Source organism: Canis aureus, chromosome 18, assembly GCF_053574225.1.
Source record: "Canis aureus isolate CA01 chromosome 18, VMU_Caureus_v.1.0, whole genome shotgun sequence".
Classification (NCBI taxonomy): domain Eukaryota; kingdom Metazoa; phylum Chordata; class Mammalia; order Carnivora; family Canidae; genus Canis; species Canis aureus.
Genome location: NC_135628.1, coordinates 14,475,783 through 14,492,094, shown reverse-complemented (window position 1 = coordinate 14,492,094; position 16,312 = coordinate 14,475,783). Strand labels below are relative to the sequence as shown.

Sequence of the window (16,312 nt, the reverse complement as noted above, 5' to 3'; positions counted from 1 at the left end):
ATCATGAAAAGACAGAGAGAAACGCAAATGCATATTACTAAGCAAAGGAAGCCAATCTGAAAAGGCTGCATACTGTGTGATTCCAACTATATGACATTTGGGGAAAGATAAAACTATTCTAACGCCATACTATTTTAAAATTGAACTGGAAGAAGTACAAACATCAGTAGTTGCCAGAAGTTAGGGGGAAAGGAGGGATGAATAGACAGAGGATTTTTAGGGCAGTGAAACTATTCTGTATGCCACTGCAAAGGTGGAGAAATAGCATTATTTGTCAACACCAGGGAACGAGTAACATCCAGAATGAACCCTAATGTAAACTATGAACTTTGGTTGGTAACAAAGCCATGTGTCGACATAGGTTCATGGATTGCAACCAACATACCACTCTGGGACAGGGTGTTGCTAGTGGAGGAGATTGTGATGTGAGGGGGCAGGCGTACTAGATACTAGAAACCCTGTATCTTCCTCTCAATTTTGCTATGAACCTAAAGCTGCTTTAAAAAAATGAAATCTGTTTTTTTAAAAAAGGAAGTGGATACCCATCTTCAAACACATGTGCAGTGTTTCACAATTCATTGATAAGTAGTGATCTCCAAGGAGGCAAGACTCATGTTTATCTTGTTTGCTTTATTCTTAACATATTTTGAAATAATAATAAATTCGAAGGCAGCTACAAAAACAGTGGAGAGAGGATCCTCTGTACCTTTCATCTAGTTTCCCCAGTGGTTTTTGCATAACATTTTGCATAACTTTAATACAATATCAAAATCAGGAAACTGATGTAGGTAGAATGTGTGTGTGGAGCTCTGTGCCTTTTACCACATGTGTAAATCCGTGTAACCATCACCACAGGATTTTGTTCAAGTGCGGACTAAAATATTCAATAATGCCGTGCAGGAAGTCAGGGAATGAACAAATAAGCAAGTAGCTGGATGGATGAGTGCATCTATGACATAAATGAATAGCTCATAGTCCTTATAGTATAGGCTCAGCTGATCTCACAAACCATTTTTATTTTTATAAAGTCTGGATCTGAGAGTTACTTATAAATGCATGGATTTGGAGCACCCCACCACACCGCAGAAGAATCCTGCCTTCTGTTTCAAGTTGGCTAACTGAGCCTATGTGAGCGAACTTGCCCTCCCCAACAACTTTCTCATTAAAATAATATAACAAAAATATAGGAGGAAAGATCAAAGCTATATGCCTGACGCCAGGAAAGAGTGCTATCCATGTGGGGGAAAAAAAAACAGACTTTACCAGATTCAGAGCAGGTGACATGGAAAGCCAGCATGTGAGAAAAAAAGAAACCCACCTTTGTAGGTTTCCCTTTGTAGGAAGTGAAAGGGATACCGAGCAAGACTCCATTCTCAATTCCAGAATTCAGAAAACCAAGAGCTACAAATAAAAGACATTCTAGGTATCTGTCATGGAAGCAATGCACCAGACCCAGTCACAGAGCATCGGATCATGGTGATGATCCTCCCAGTCCATACTGGGTGAAGGAGTCATGCTGGAGGTGGACGAGGCTGGACTGGGGGTGTACATGATGGAGCCAGTTCTTACCTGGGTGGTGGTGCTAGAGAGGGTGATGGCAGTGCCTCAGCCCCTTGCAGAGCTCAAGAGCTCTGAGTGTAATATGAGACTGAGGAATCACTGAACTCTATCTCTGAAACTCATAATACACTCTATCTGAATTAATTGAATTTAAATGAAAAAAATACTCTAAAAAAAAAAAAAAAAGCACCAGGTGGGGCTAGTGCTTTTGCCTTAGTTTCTTAAAAAACAAAACAAAACAAAACAAAAAAACAAAAAAAAACTAGGTCTTGATCTGGCCAAATGGAACTAGAGAACCTATGTCTGCTCACCTCAGGTTTTTCAGGGATCATCCTAGGATTTAAATAAGTGTTGCATCGTCTGTGAAAGAAAAAAGCTCAGTTCCGAGGCTGGTACTGGGAAAGAGCCTCAGGAAGGACCCCTCTGCTAGGCCTGAGGCCTTGACAGGCTACATGCACCAAGGGTCTTCCCATAGGAAAGCCCCCTGGCCTGGAGGTGGTGACGGCTGGCCATAGTCTCTGTGGGTCTCTTCCCAGATAATAGACAAATAGGAGCAAAGAGAGGACATATAATCTGTCTGAAAATTCTTTGTTACAGTCCCTTTTTGTTCAGAAAACATCTTTGCTTGCTTTTTATATTGCCGCTAAATGCTGGAGAGAAAGCTTGTTTGTTCCTCTGCCCCCCAAGAGAAAAATGAAAGTGAGATTCTATTTCACAGTGGGTTCATAGTTTCTGACCTAAAGAAAGCGATCAGGGTTTCCAAGCACCTCCCACCGACCCTTGGGAAGAGCTGTCACCCATTTCCCCCCCTCAAGGTTCAGCTCTAAGTACAACCTTCTGAGCACAGCATCCTCTCCCAGGGAGCCTTGTCAGCCCCAGAGTCCAGGCTGCACAAGAATCCCATCCTGCTGAGGGCTATGGCAGTACAGGTCATCCCTGGAGACTACTTTCTCTTCCACTTAAGAAGGAATAAAAGAAAAGCAAAACCTATTGACTGATCTCTGTTTGCCTCTGTTTCCTGAAATTTCCATCTCCTTGTGAATGAAAGAGTCAAAATGTATTCGATCCCAGAGAACAGATGTACCCCTGAACTTTGCAAGATTTAAGCATCTTGAAAAAACACACCAATCTGTGATAGAAAAATCAATGAACACATACAAAGATTCTGCAGTTCAAAAGGAAACTCTCTAAGGAATTTGGTTGATGCAATCCAATAAGAAAACAATATAGTAAAAGATGCAAGTGAAAAAAAAATGAGTGAAATTATCAGTTTGCAAATGATGTGACTATCTAAAAAGAAAATGCAAGATTGTTTGGAAAGTCCGTTGGGCCTAATAGGCGATTTAATTAAATTAGCTGATTATAAAACCAACAAATATAAAAAGCAATTAGCTTTCCTATGGACTAGCAATAACCTATTAAGAAATAGAATAAAAAAAACTATGTATTAAATTTTCATAGAGCAACCAAAACACAAAGTGCATGTGAATCCACTTTAAAAATAAATGTAGTGACTTATATGAACAGGTAACTAAGGGGCATTTAAAAATTTAATAATTGAAAATCTGTTTGGTGTTTCTGATCAAAAGACACCAGCTTGTAAAGACTCTAGTTATCCTGAAATCAAAATTTTAGTTTCATACAATTCAGATGAAGACTTCCCCTGGATTTTTTTAAAAGACTTTATTGATTTATTGATTTATTTGAAAGAGAGAGAGCAGAGAGAGAGAGCACAAAGGGGGGTGAAGGGGGAAGCAGGTTCCCCTGAGCAGGGCCAGATGCTGGGCTCTATCCTAGGACCCCAGGATTATGACCTGAGCAGAAGACAGATGCTCAACCAACTGAGCCCCCCAGATACCCCTTCAACTGGATATTTAATTTAAAACTAGCAGATATTATTTTAAAGCACATCTGAGAACATACACTCCTGATATTTTCCGAGAAATTTTCTATAAGGAAAACATTAAATAAAATGTAGCTGCTCATCCCAAAACAAGTCTGTGTTGGCTTAAGATCTGAAAGCGAAGGAACAGAATGAAAGGCCAGAAGCAAATCAAATATACATAAGACTTTAAAATATAAGAAAAGTGCTTTTGAAATGAATAAGGGATGGGGGAAGGTGGATGAATAAGCAATGGCTGATCCGTGCTCCTGCTTTCCAGCATATTCTCAGCTCTGTGCTGCCACAGCCCCCACCCCCCCCCCTTGCTCTTCCCTCCAACTTGAACTGCCTTCTTCTGCCAAAGCTCCTCCTGGTCTCTTGTTCAGCGTTTCCTCCTCAGTGAGGCCTTCCTTGGCCTCTCTAAGTAAAAAGCAGCACCCCAGAGAGGGTTTGAGGGATTTCCTCGGGTGATCAATGAAAAAGATAGACCACGAGGTGGCAGTGATGCACACAAGCTTCATTTAGGTGCTACTTTGACAAGTTTGTATGTGAGGAAGTTCTTCATGACAACGTGACCCAGAGGCTATGGAGTGAGGGTCACGGCTCAGAAGGACAGGAGGCCAAGCGGGACATAGAATCGAGGTTTATGTGTCTAGATGATGCCTCTCAGTGGCACTGCAGGGAACCCCAAAGTTGACAGCATCAGCTTGAGATCTGTAGAGCCCCAGAGCTTATCTTATCTATGGCTAGCAGATGTTGGACACGGCTTTAGGGCCTACAAAGCAGGCACGCTGAAAATCTGTTTTTTGGGGCTGTGTTTAAAAAAATTGGATTTAAAATTTTGAGTTTGGTGCCAGTGAGCTTCTGAGCTAACAGATCCCAGCCTGCTGTGAAGAAATAAGCAATGTAGGAGCCAATGTACAGAGGCCATGTCTGGCTTCCTTATATAACACTCCCATCCCATTCTCTAGCTCCTTACTCCTTTCATATTTTATTATAACACTTATCACTCTGTAACATTATAATCTATATTTATTTAGGTTTTGTGTTTATTATCTGTTTTTCTCATTAAAATATTAACTCTATGAAGACAGGAACTGTATCATCTTTGTTCACTGCTATTTCCCCAATATCAAAAACAGTCGGTGAGTCAAAAAGAATTGGCTAGAGGAAGGCAGAGAGGAGAGAAGACAAGGAAGCAGGTTTACCGGGGCAGCCAGGTGGCTCAGTCAGTTAAGTGTCTGCCTTCAGATTGAGTCCTGATCCCAGGATCCTGGAATCAAGCCCCAAACGGGGCTCCCTGCTTGGTGGGGAGCCTGTTTCTCCCTCTCCCACTTCCTCTGCTTGTGGTCTCTGTCAAATAAATAAAATAAATAAATAAAATCTTTTTGAAAAAAAAAGGAAGGAGGTTTACTTGAATAAGCAATGAAGTAGGTTAAAGATTCCAATATAAACATGATACTGTTTTTAGGGAAAAAAATTTCAATAATTAGGATGAGGTGAGGATGTATTTTTCTAAGTGTGATATAAAGGTAGAAATTATTTCTAAGTGTGATATCAAGAACTGATTATTAGCAGGTTCAAAAAAATATATAAAACAAAACTTAAGTTATAAAGTGAAAATTAAAAAATAAAATTATAAACTAATTAGAATATTTAAAATAAAAGTAGTATTTGCATAACTGATCACAAGTTAATGATGTGGGAAACCACAGCAGAAGAAAAATTATTAAATTTCCTTACTGCCAAAAAAAAAGAAAAAATTTCCTTACTGTCTACAGCCAGCCCATTGACAATCCTTGAAACAAGCAGAGTGACCTTCCTCTAGGGACTTCACTGCCTAGATGTTGACACTTTGCTAAGGGCAACAGGCAATCTTAGCACAACCCCTAGGTTGTCTACTTTAACATATTCCTTTGGAAATTTCCTTCATCTCTACCCCTAACCCTCAAGATACATGTTGGCAATCATCCCCCAAGCACATGACCCACCGATATACATCTGAAGGGTCTCATGACTCAGGCTTTATTAGACAGTGATAAATGAACTTTTCCCAAATGATAGCTAGCCCCTCAAGGTTCTGGAACATTGCTTCCAAAATTCCTTAGAGACTTACGCTACCCCTGACCCCCTCCCAACTTGAAAGCATCTAATGGGCCACTCCTCATGATCCCTGTGCAGCTCTTCTTGCCCATGGGTCTTGTCCCCGTGCTTTAATAAAATAAAATCACCTTTTTACACCATACATCTCAAGAATTCTTTCTTGGCTGTCGGCTTCGAACCCTAACGTCTTTCCTACATCATTAATATGCTCACCAACTAAAGATTTCTGACAAATCAAAGAAAAATACTTAAGATAAAGAAATAAGCACAAATATGTGAACAGGTAAAACACAAAAAGAAAATGCAATTTACCAGTCAGCCTATTTTAAATGTTTAATGTTCCACTAACTAACTAAATGAGTGCAAATAAGGATAACAATGACCTGCCATATTTTCCTACTAAGAAAAGAAAGTAGCTTTCAAGAAATTGGTAGGGCATCAGGCCAGTTCTTAATAAAATCTGAAATGGTATCAACAAAACGTTAGGAAGTGTTTATTTCTGGGTCATATTTAGCTTTTCAGTACTTTCTCATTTTTTTAGAAATACATACTCCTTATGTAATACAAAATTAATTATACATAAAAAATATATAGCTTTGGTAAGCCTTGCCTCCTAGGATGGGCCAATCCTGGAGAATAATGCCTCAGTACTGAGAATTGGTTGCCTATGTCTGTTTTGCACCTATCAGTAGCATGGAGGACAGGTGTGCTTTATCTCTGCCTTGGATGAGGGCCAGGGGATGAGGGTTACTATCACACAGATGGATCTCAAAATCCCACTAGTGGTTTCCAGGTGGTTAGTGGAGGAAGGGATGATAGGCAGAAGGACAGAATGTGCAAAGGGAGAGGGACACAAGACAGGATGGGGCACAGTCGTGTCATTATAAAAACAAATGACACTTGGGCTTCTCGCTTTCCAGAATTCACAAGTGACACTAAAAGCTTATCATGTAAAAGGGCTCAGGTTAAAGATCCCCTCACAGGTTATGTGTACCAGACAGAGTTTTCAATGAAATTTGTAAAGCAAATCTAAGGGGGAAAAAAAAGTGTGTTTCTCTAACCACTCCCCCTGGGAAGTACTGGGGCAGGTCTTGAGTGTACCTCCCAGAACAGACTCAGGTTCTCCAGTTGTTCACCTTTTTTTTTTTTTTAAAGATTTTATTTATTTCTTCATGATAGTCACACAGAGAGAGACAGAGAGGCAGAGACACAGGCAGAGGGAGAAGCAGGCTCCACGCTGGGAGCCCGACGTGGGATTCGATCCCGGGTCTCCAGGATCGCGCCCTGGGCCAAAGGCAGGCGCCAAACCGCTGCGCCACTCAGGGATCCCTCACCTTTCTTATCTATCAAGAACTAGGGCAAGTTTATCGGTGGTGGGGAAGGGAGTCGGAGAGGCAAGAAAAAGATCACCTGGGCATTAGGCAGGTGGTTTAGGTGTCAGTTGTTTACAATAGTTGCTTAGGAATGACAGCTGCCTGCTTGAGACCCAGGAAGTTGAGTACAAGTGCAGCTCCATCTCCTGACACAGGAAAAACCCAATTATCTCTATTGGCTCATCATCCAGGCAACTTACTGAGAATTGCCATGGTGGCTTTTGTACCATTCTGTTTCTCCATACCAGAATTCTAGGGTGGCTTCTGGACTATTTGGGTATCCATACCAGAGGTCCCTGACATTTTAGCAATTTTAATTTCACTGAGACTGGATGTGACTCATCCACAGTTTGAGGTCATTGTGCAAAGTACATCATGAAACTGGTGATGTGAGACCAGTTGACTACTCAGAAGGCACATTTCTACTAAACATCTTTATCTGCAAATACACATGTACATTTCTACAGTGAGGCTGTTATTTTGTAAAAAGTGAGCACAAAATGGTGTTTACTCCCAGTGCTTGTGGCACCTGTAACGAGTGAGAGATTATTAGTTCTTGGACAGAAAAAAAAGAAGTTGCAGATAAATGACGAATATTAACTCATCTGTTTGTTAAAGTTTGAATGATAATGAGTATAGCATTTAGAAAGAACTAAAGGCTACTCATGAATCTGGTTTAATGATTGCCTGAACCAATCCAAAAATTGCTTATCTAGTTAGAGATACAATAAATGAATGATCAAATGATGGTGAACTTAGAGTGTTAGCAGGAGTCTGACTCTTTACAGGAACCCATGCACAGTGAAAGTACCATTAAGGCTTTGGAAGCATATGCTGAAAAATAAAAGTTGGTTGGAAATTTTAGGAAATAGTTTTTCCTTTGCAGAATTTAAGTAACAGGGCTTTGTGAGGAGAGGGCTTCTTAATCACACCTCTGTACAAATGTGGACTCTACCAGAATACTTCACCCATTCATCATTTTTCGGTCAGTATTACTATAGAGATGCAATGCAACTCTGTGTGGAGGTTATTTTCATGATAAAATGTACTGTACTTGATATTTAAATTACCTTAGTTCTGCATTTATTGAGTCATTGAAGTCACAAATTTTTCAGGTATAATATACTGCACTGTATGGAAAGAAATTACATGACATCCAAGAAAATAGAATGTCACAACTGTCTTAAGGTATTTCTCTTATGAATACCAAAGACTGCTTTGGTACTGGAGTAGGAAACACTGGAAGGGAAACGGCATAGGAGTTTATATTGAAGAGATGGGGGTGGGTGGCCTACTATAAGGTTGTGCTTCCAGCCATACATTTGGGTTAAGGTCATAGAAGGGTCACAATCATGGCAGTGACAGAATCAGATAGGTTCTACTGGAAATCAATTCCCCCAAAAAATTTCCCAGGAAGTGGAGTGGAGGACAGATTGGAAAGGAACCAGACTGCAAGAGTCAAGATGACAATTTAGAATATTTTCATAATCTTAAAGAGATGATAAGGATCTCACAATAGCTTCAAATCCAGTGCTTCTCAACCCTGGCTGGATATGACAGTCAGTTGAAGAGCTCTTGAGACTGCAGATTCCCGAATACCATTCTGATCATTAATATCAGAATCTCTAGGAGTGACACCTGGGCACTGATATTTTTTAAAATTCCCCAGATGATGCTGATGCAAGATGAGAGTTGGGAATTCTGCTGTTTAAGCCAAGCAATGGCGATAGATGTGGATGAATTAAAAAAAAAAAAACATTCAGGAGTTAGAATTTGATGATGACTGATAGAAATGGAGGAATTGGGAGTATGTAACTTCAAGGTGTAGGTCTTGGACAGTTTGGAGGATAGGCAGTCATTATGATGGAAAATATGGAGGATCTTCTTACAGTTAAACATATTTCAAGACAGCTATAGTCTCCTCAAAACCCAGCCTGTCCTACTATCCTATAACCTTGGAGGGACAGTCAGCAAAGAAAGCCTCTATTATTTGAAAAAAAAAAAAATTTCAAATTGGTTGGCTAATGTCAGGAAAATCATATGCTCTCAAAAGGCAAAAGGGAAATGGCTTGACTGTACATGCCTATTCTCAAAGGAGATCTGGGTATTGAAATAGCAATATTTCATTATGTGGATTTTGCTCCTGAGATTAGATTTATCATTTCTTTTCCTTAAGATTGAGGTAGAGCATCTCCTCAGAGGACAGTGTTTCTCGGCAAATTGGTCTAAAGGGCCATGAAGTTTCATAGCAATTATTAGGTTTCACTCTTCTTGAAAACCAGTGTCTACCTGCAAGTGTCTTCTCTTTCACTTCCTGCTGGCCTTACTACTGTCTCTTGCTGTTCTCTCCCCATTTAATGGTTGTATCTTTCTCTTAGGCAGGATCTCTCACCCTACAAAGGACTCCACCAGCACTAGGCTTATCCTTAGAGCTAGTAGCTAATCACTATGGCCATGGGATGGGCTACTCTGATTGATCTGGGTCACTAGTCTACCATTGGTGGGAGGAATGAAGTCAACACCACCTAAATCATGTGCATTAAGACCTGGTTGGGAAAAGGATTATTGTATACCATCAGCAGCAGAAATATACGTAGGGTAAGCAAAAATGACCGGTGACCAGTAAAACTTCAGTGAGTCTCCAATTTTTTATTCCTTTGAGCCTCACCAGCATCCTGTGAATCCCAGGAATAGTCCATGGATTACTATGTTCCCTTTCCAACCTCCATGCACAGCTAGGTGTACAGACAGAGATGGCCATGCTTCATAAAGAGGTCCTAGAGATTTCAGAGAAAAAAAAAACCCTGGAGGAAAAAGCTAAAATGAAGGCCAACTTGCACCATTCAGAGCAGGACCATCCCTCTCATTTCTTGTCCCAGAGCCCTATTCCTCTTTTCTACTTTGTTGACTTTGATAAATGAATAAATGAATGAATAAATAGATGAATGAATAAGTGAATACATATCTGGGTCCTATACATATGTTCCCCGCAAATGCCATGCCAGCCTTCCCTCTTTCCTCCATAAAATAAATTGGGTGATTATTGGAATATAAGAGCTGAAAAAGTAGGAGTTCTTAACCTCAGGCTCTAGGGAAAACAAAATGGATCTCGTGAAAAGTAATGCTTAATGAGTTAATTTCCAAAAGCCTGAAACAGAGCTTTAAAAATGTTCTTTTTTAAAAAATAGCAGTTAAGGTTTTGATAATCTACCCCCGGGAAGTCATCTAAAACCGCTGATGAAGCTTTTTGCAAAGAGATTTTTATCACACGGCTATTTATAACTGCAGAAAATTGTAAACAACTTAAATGTTCAACATTGAAGGAACAGTTAAATAACATATGCTACAGCCCCTCAAAGAATATAACATATCATTAAAAATAATGTTAATAATAAATTTGTAATAGTATAGAAAAAAACTCATAAAGTAAATGAAAAGCAAGATAGAGGATTATATATGCACAGTGGACTTAGCTATATAAAAAAAATAAAGCTTTTCACAGAAAAAAGAAGTGCAGAAAAATGTTGTTTTTGGTGATAATAAAATACTTGATTCTCCTCCTCTACCAACTTTTTACTTTTCTCTAGCTTCCATATATATAGTAAACATAATCAACTGATGTTCAGTTCTCAGACATCTTGATCGACCTGTCAGCAGAATTTGACTTAGCTGATCACTCCCCACTGCTTGAAATACTTTCCAAACTTGCCTTTCAGAACACCGTACTCTCCTGATTTTTATCCCACCCCACTGGTTCCTCCTTCCCTGCCTCCTTTCCATGTCTGGTCTTCTCTCTGATCTCTTAGTTTAGGGTGTCCCAAAACTTGGTTCTCATATCTTTACCCTTCCCTGGCCACACCCACTTCCTTAGTGATCTCATCCAGCAGCATGACTTGACATATTATCTATATGCCAATAATTTTCCCATTTACATCTCCAGATTAGACCTCACTTCTAAATTCTAGACTTGAATATGCAACCCTCCTAGACATTGCCACAAAAAGATGTCTCAAACAATCCATATCCAGAGCTGTATTTCTGATCCTGTCCCCCTAAACCTACTCCACTTGGAACCTTTCCTACCTGTCTCAATCCAGATTTTGTCATTAAATCAAAATCACTGCAACAATTATAGGAATAAAGAAATGTAGTAGTTAAGTGGGTGCTTTCTCAAATGTGATCATGGTCGGAAAGATGAAGACCAAGAAGCCAGAAGGTCAAGGAAAGACCCACCCCAAAGCCAGTGGCTCTCAAATGTTCTCTGGAGAACTGTAGCAATTCTCAGGCTTTGTGGCAAATCTCCCACCAACTGTCTCACCCTCAGAAAGCAAAAAAGGCTCTTCCAGAAGCTGGAGAAGCCACTGTAAATCTTGAAGCTGCCTATACATGTGCGTTCCATGACCTACTGACAGAATGGTCTCTCCTCACTTTTGCCTCTCAAATTTCTCATTGAAAAATTATAACTTGGAACAGCATAGGGAAGGTGAATCTAGAAAATATGGTTCTTAGAAAGTGTGGAATCTAGAAGATATGGAACCACTTCAATTCATGGCAATGCCAGTCTTAGAGTTACTTAGGACCCAAACCTCAGAGATAGTTTGACTCTTGCTTTCACACTCTATTTCCAGTCTATCAGGAAATCCAGTTGTCTCAACCTTCAAATATATCCACTAATGGCCACTGGAGTGTAAGTTCCAGGAAAGGAAGATTTTTATCTGTTTTATTCACTACACTTAGAAGAGTGTCTGGCACATAGTGGGCCATTTAATGAATATTTATTGATGAATGAACTAGTAATGCCACAACAGCTCTTTTTCGGTTACTACTTGCTTGGATTTTTCCCCTCTTCTTTTAGTTCCATCCTATTTGTGTCTTTGAAACTAAAATGAGTGTCTCTTAAACAACATATAACTGAATAATGATTTCTGTCAATTCTCTACCTTTTGATTAGTTTAATCCATTTATATCTAAAGTAATCACTAACAAAGGAAGATTTACTTCTACCATTTCGCTTTTTGTTTTCTGCTTATAGCTTATTTGTTCCTGAATTTTTTTTTATGGCTTCCTCCTTTTAGGAATAATTGATATTTTTCTAGTGTATAGCTTTTCTAATTGCTTATTTCTGTGGGATTTTTATTTTTTTCTTAGTGGCTACCCATGGGATTATAATAAATATCTTAACTTTGTAATGTCATAATTCCTACAATCAAGTTTGAAAATTAATACCAACTTAGGTTCAACAATGTACAAAAACTTTGTGTCTTTACAAGTTCATCCTTTTTGCTGTTGCTGGCCACAAATTACATCTTTATATGTTGTGTGCCCATTAACATACATTTATCATTACAGCTTTATGCAATTGTCTTTTAAATCATATTGAACAGGAGCACCTGGGTGACTCAGTCAGTTAAACATCCAAATCTTGATTTTGGTTCAGCATGATTTCAGGTCCATGAGATTGAGCCCTGTGTCAGGCTTAAGATTCCTGGTTTAAGATTCTCTCTCTTTCCCTCTCCCTCTGCCCTCCCCACTGCTTACACTCTTTCTTTCTCTCTCTAATATTAATTAATTAATTAATTAATTGTATTAAACAAGAAAGAAAAATTACAATACTTACAAGAAATGCAATAATAGACCTCCCTGTGACTCGCCATCATGAACAGCACCTTAGTGAAGATCACAGAGATTGAAGCCAACCAAGATGGCTCGGACTCAAAAGAACAAGGCCACAGCACACCCCCAGGGCTGCTTAAGGCTTGCCTTGCTAATCTTCATAGAGAACTCATTATCCCAAAAGGTGGTGGTGGTGGTGGGCCAGGAGAAGGTTTTGATGTGGCCCAGACAGATGATGCTCGAATTGGGTTTGTGGGTTTTCCATCAGTGGGGAAGTCAACACTGCTTAGTAACCTGGCAGGTGTATATTCTGAGGTGGCATCCTATGAGTTCACTACTCTGGCCACTGTGCCTGGTGTCATCAGATACAAAGGTGCTAAGATCCAGCTCCTGGATCTTCCAGGTATCACTGAAGGTGCAAAGCATGGGAAAGGTAGAGGCTGTCAAGTCATTGCAGTGGCCTGAACATGTAACTTGATCCTGATTGTTCTGGATGTCCTGAAACCCTTGAGACATAAAAAGATAATTGAAAATGGGCTGAAAGGCTTTGGCATTCGTTTGAACAGCAAATCCCCCAACATTGGCTTTAAGAAGAAGGATAAAGGAGGCATTAAGCTCACGGCCACTCACCCTCAGAGTGAGCCAGATGCTGAGACTGTGAAAAGCATTCGGGCTGAATACAAAATTCACAATGCTGATGTGACTCTGCATTGATGCCACAGCAGATGACCTCATCAATGTGGTGGAAGGAAACAGAGTTTATATCCCTTGTATCTATATGTTGAATAAGATTGATCAAATCTCCATTGAGGAATTGGATATCATCTATAAGGTGCCTCACTGTGTACCCATTTCTGCCCATCACTGCTGGAATTTTGATGACCTATTGGAAAAGATCCGGGACTATCTGAAACTAGTGAGGATTTACACCAAACCCAAAGGCCAGTTGCCCGATTATACATCTCCAGTGGTGCTGCCTTATTCCAGGACTACAGTGGAGGATTTCTGCAAGAAGATTCACAAAAATCTTATCAAAGAATTTAAATATGCTCTGGTCTGGGGTTTGTCTGTGAAACATAATCCTCAAAAAGTGGGTAAAGACCATATGTTGGAGGACGAGGATGTCATTCAGATTATGAAGAAGTGAAACCTTCCCTTCTCCCCATCTGCTGGGCCAACCATAGCAGCTTTTCCTGTGACCAAGCACCCTATCCCAAACCCTTTCTAGCTTTGGCAACCAGTGGATCAGGATACAGGGGAGGGAGATGGAGGCCATCAAACTGGAACTTTAGTTGTCTTACCTTGGTGTCACCTTCTAAATTCAACTGCATAAAGGACTTGCTAGGCCAGCCAGCTATGTGTAGCTCATGTGTCATTGTCAGAATTTGTTTGGGAATGGATTGAATAAGGATGGGTATATACAGTGAGGCAGCTGCAGAAGGGGTTACTTGGGAGCTTGGTCTTAGAAATGGATAAAAATGTGACTGCAACAACAACAAAAAAGAAATGCAACAATACTAGCTTTTATAGTTACCTTTGCTGTGAAACTTTACTGTTGTTCCTTATTTTTTCACATGACTTCTAGTTGCTGTTTAGTGGCCTTTCATTTCAGCCTGAAGGGCTCCCTTTAACATTTCTCCTAAGGCATGTCCACTGGTGAAATATTTTTGTTTTTCATTTGGGAATGTCTTAAATTCTGCTTCATCTTTAAAAAGTGATTTTGCTGGACATAAAACTTGATTGACAGTTTTTTTTTCTTTCAGCACTCTAAATATGTCATCCCACTGCCTTCTAGCCTCCATAGTTCCAGAAAAGAAATATGCTGCTGGTCTTATGGAGGATCCCTTGTATATGTCAAGTCACTTCTCTTCTACTACTTTCTGTCTTTCTCTCTGGCTTTCAACAGTTTAGCTATGATGTGCCTTGGAGTTTATCCCTCTTGGAATTTATTGGGATTCTTGCATATATAGAGTCATGTCTTTCTTCAAATCGGGGAGAGTTTGAGCCATTATTTCTTCAAATATTTTCTGCCCTTTTCTGTCTCTGTCTCTCCCTCTGAAACTCCCAGAAAGGAAAGCTTCTATAAGGTTTCCTCCAGACTTGTCTGAGAATTCATGAAGCCCTGAGAATGTGTATAAGCACCTGTGTTCATGGGTTCTTTGAAAGCCTTTATTCCCCCAAATATCTTCTTTTCCAACCTCACCTTTCCCTGGCTTTTTGCTTTATCTGTTGCTTGTCCCTATTACTATTTTTTGCTCCATACTACTGTATTCAATACCTTTGTCTTTAAATATTTTCAGCAAGTGCCACTTGGGGAGCTCTTCAGCCCTGGGAACACTCCAAGTCAGGTGATATGAGGCCACACTTTGTACCAGTGCTAAGGGGAATTGCCAGACAGGTCAAAACACAATCACAGCTCTTTCAAAATAAGATTCATAATGATCCCTGTGGCACTAGCGACCTCCACGAGGAGCTCAGTGTTTTTATGGCCACAGCCGATCTGGAGAGTGGGGTATGCCAAGCATGCAATTTAAAATGACATAGCAGGGACACCTGGGTGGCTCAGTGGTTGAGCATCTGCCTTTGGTTCAAGGTGTGATCCCAGGGTCCTAGGATTGAGTCTCACATTGGGCTCCCTATGGGGAGCCTGCTTCTCCCTCTGCCTATGTCTCTGCCTCTCTTTCTCTGTTTCTCATGAATAAACAAAAATCTTTAAAAATAAAAAAAATAAAAATAAAATACCATAGCACTATCTCACTGCAATGCAGCAATGTCTTAGGCTTTCCCCCCAGTTGTTCTAAGTTTTTTGTTTGTTTGTTCATTTTTTGTTTTGTTTTGTTTTGTTTTACTATCTTTCAGAGTTCTTTGAAAGCTGATTCTGAGAGTTTCTACTAGCTTATTAGTTTTTGACATGATGGAACCAGGGAGCTCTCTATGCTGCCACTTTCAGTAATACCACCTCCACCATTGCCAAGCTTCTTAAGTTAGATACTCCGATAATTTCTTTTCATACTTTCTTCTTTTCTAAAATAAGCATTTAAGGATCACAAGTATTTCTCAAAGATGCTTTAATCTCCTCTCACAAGTTCTGACAGATATTATTGTCATTACTATTCCATTATGATTAATTAATCTATAATTTCTATCACAGTTTATTCTTGGACAAATTGTTATTTAGAAGTATGTTTTTTAATTTTCAAAAATGCCAGGCTTGTCTAGTTATGTCTTTGTTATTGTTAGCTTAATGTCTCGTATGTTTTAGATGCTTTTGAAATTGGATGAAACTTGACACATGGTCTAGTGCATAACAATCTTATAATGTGCTATGTGCCTTTCAAAATATGCGTTCTCCAGATTTGAGGAGCAATACTTATATATTTATATCAAGTCAAGGTTGTTTATTGTGTAATTCAAATCTTTTCTATCCTTAGTGACTGTTTTCTTTACTTGATCCATAAGTAACTAAAAGAAGATGCTAAAATCTGCTGGTATGGCAATACATTTGTCTATGTCTCCCTGTAGTTCTATTATTTTTTTACTTTATTTATTCTAACAAGTTTAGAATTGTCACATCTTCCAGTGAATTAAACTTCTAATCAATATTCAGTAACTCTATCTTCAGTAATGCTCTTAGCTTTTAAGATTTTATCTTCTATTGGTGTAGCCACAGCATCTTTGTTTTAGTTAATATTTGCCTGATATATTCTTTTTTAGGAACATTTTGTGTTTTTATGTTGTAGCTATTTCTATTTTCTTCTCTCCTTAGAGCGAGTATTCATGG

General features: G+C 39.4%; 1 protein-coding gene and 1 pseudogene across 2 annotated transcripts in view; both read left to right on the top strand.

Moving 5' to 3' along the window:
• NPSR1 (neuropeptide S receptor 1) overlaps positions 1–16,312 on the top strand; it is a 145,195-nt gene that overhangs the window by 59,647 nt on the left and 69,236 nt on the right. The gene's annotated exons all lie outside the window — the stretch shown is intronic.
• Positions 12,574–13,709, top strand: LOC144288269 (developmentally-regulated GTP-binding protein 1 pseudogene; annotated as a pseudogene).